Source organism: Gadus macrocephalus, chromosome 14 (genome assembly GCF_031168955.1).
Source record: "Gadus macrocephalus chromosome 14, ASM3116895v1".
NCBI classification, from domain to species: Eukaryota; Metazoa; Chordata; class Actinopteri; order Gadiformes; family Gadidae; genus Gadus; species Gadus macrocephalus.
This window is the reverse complement of record NC_082395.1, coordinates 20,814,048-20,816,547: the sequence shown is the minus strand read 5'-3', so window position 1 is coordinate 20,816,547 and position 2,500 is coordinate 20,814,048. Positions and strand designations below refer to the sequence as shown.

The 2,500-nt window shown below is 43.3% G+C and overlaps 1 protein-coding gene across 1 annotated transcript in view; it reads right to left on the bottom strand.

Annotated features, from left to right (window-relative positions):
* The window catches only part of LOC132472464 (potassium/sodium hyperpolarization-activated cyclic nucleotide-gated channel 4-like), a 10,006-nt gene that overhangs the window by 6,612 nt on the left and 894 nt on the right, over positions 1 to 2,500 (bottom strand). The window lies entirely within an intron of this gene.

The following is a 2,500-nucleotide window of genomic DNA, read 5'->3' as shown; positions in this document are numbered from 1 at the left end:
CTGAAACACACACACACACCACACACACACACACACACTGAGACATACACACTCTCACACACACACACACACACACACACACACACACACACACACACTGAGACACACACACTCACACACACACACCACACACACTGAGACACACACACAGGAGCACACAGGCTGAAACACACACACACACACACACACACTGAGACACACACACTCACACACACACACACACTGAGACACACACACAGGAGCACACAGGCTGAAACACACACACACACACACACACACTGAGACATACACACTCACACACACACACACACACTGAGACACACACACAGGAGCACACAGGCTGAAACACACACACACACACACACACACACTGAGACATACACACTCACACACACACACACACACACACTGAGACACACACACTCACACACACACACACACACACACACACACACACACACACTGAGACACACACACAGGAGCACACAGGCTGAACACACACACACACACACACACTGAGACAGACACACTCACATGCATTAAACAGCGGTATGTAGAAATGGTTCATTTTGGAGCCGGCAGCGATGTTAGGAATGTCAGATGGTTGGCCCGTGTGTGTTATTAGTGTTTGTGCCCTGCTCTAGTGTCGCCCTAGACAACACTGAACCCAGAAAGACTCCCTGCACAACCGTGTTGTGTGTGTGTGCAACCCGGTCTCACGAAAAGACGTGACACTGTCACGTTATTTAATCTATTGAAACGTGTTCAGGATCACGTATTTCAAAATTTTCGTGTTTACATTCAAACCCATGTATTTCAATTGGAAGTATTTGTCGTGTCACCAGCACGACTTCCAAACTAAGGTTCTGTGCGGGAGCGTTCTCCCTAATGTCCCTTAAGGAGCTCCGTACAGTACATTTATTGTTAAAAATTGTGAACGATATGACAGCTTTAGGCCACCCGTTTCTACTTTCACCTTTGATTCTGAGAAATTGTGACAATTCACAGATATAGGCTATTAAATGCAGGTGCGCTGCTCAGGCAAACCGCGAAAGAAAAAAGGGTAGCTGCTTAATCTGATCTTTTTAGAATTGTATGTCTTGATGTTTTGATCTAACCATAGATCTATTGTCTTGTTTTTGGCTATGTGAATGGAAGTCCGCGTCGATGCCTCGCAAGTCCATTGTCGCGAGCGGACGTGACATCTAGAAGTCATACCGTATAATAATGGTTATCACTATCCTCGGGCCGGGCCTTTGATCGAGCATTTTACTTTTATTTTATCATTATCATAAAATTAGCCTAATCTGAGGAGAAATCTACGCCATAAACAGAAATATTATGGGTCTTTATTACACGGGTCTTCTCAATGCCGTGGAACGCTCCGTTCACTTGCATGGGTCCGGGGATATCTCGGGATTGGTTTCTTTATTAATCGAATGGGAAATGCAATAGGCCTATTTTAGGACCGAATCACCGTTTAACTTGTTTCTAATAACATTTCTAGCGAGAAATATACTTTTTACTTGCATAATCTTAGTCAGTGATTACGTATGATCTTTAGTTTTATAGTTATTAGGAAGATTTATCGGCTCGCTCGCATGTTTCAATGACGTCAGGTTGCTAAGGACGCTGCTTCGCTAAACTAGCACACACACACACACACACACACACACACACACACACACACACACACACACACACACACACACACACACACACACAATGCATTTCGCTGCAGATATTCCCTCAATTATTATTACTTTCAAAACGTTGGCCAAGGTTGAATATCCTTTTTATTTGGGCTGCTTCTAGGACATTTTGGTGGATTTTGAACGGTATGTGGGCGGGACGTTTTTTGCAGGACCTGGCAACCCTGCGCTGTTGCCCGGGTGCTGAAATGCTCCGGAACAGATCTGGATCCACTATGGCCAAAAGACTTGTATGCCCACCCCCCCCCCCCCCCCTTAAATAAATTCTATGGCAGAATAAAGAATAAATTCATGCATTATCATTCAACTTGAACATGTGTTTTTACAGTATAGCGTGGTGGAGGGCTGACGTATGTTGCCCAACCCGGAGTGAGCGTCGCCCTGGTTTCCTTGACAAAAAGCCAACGGGTTTTCCATTGGATTTTGGATTATTGCAGAAAAATTAGCATCTTTGAAGCACCTCCTCAAAAACTGAAATAAATAAATAAATAAAAAATATCTGTGCTCCAAAGAACGAAATGTAAACCAATGCATTCTGAATAATAATAATAATAATAATACATTTAATTAGAGGCGCCTTTCAAGACACCCAAGGTCACTTTACAGAGCATATAGTCATCATTCAAAACTATGTAAAACAGACTAGGAATAAAGAAAAACAGAGGTTAAACATGAATAATAATAATAATTAATAACACTCAAAGACGCCTACAGTGAAGGGGGGACCTCACTAACCACCACCAATGAGTAGCACCCACTTGGGTGATGAATGGGAGTGTTCTCCGATT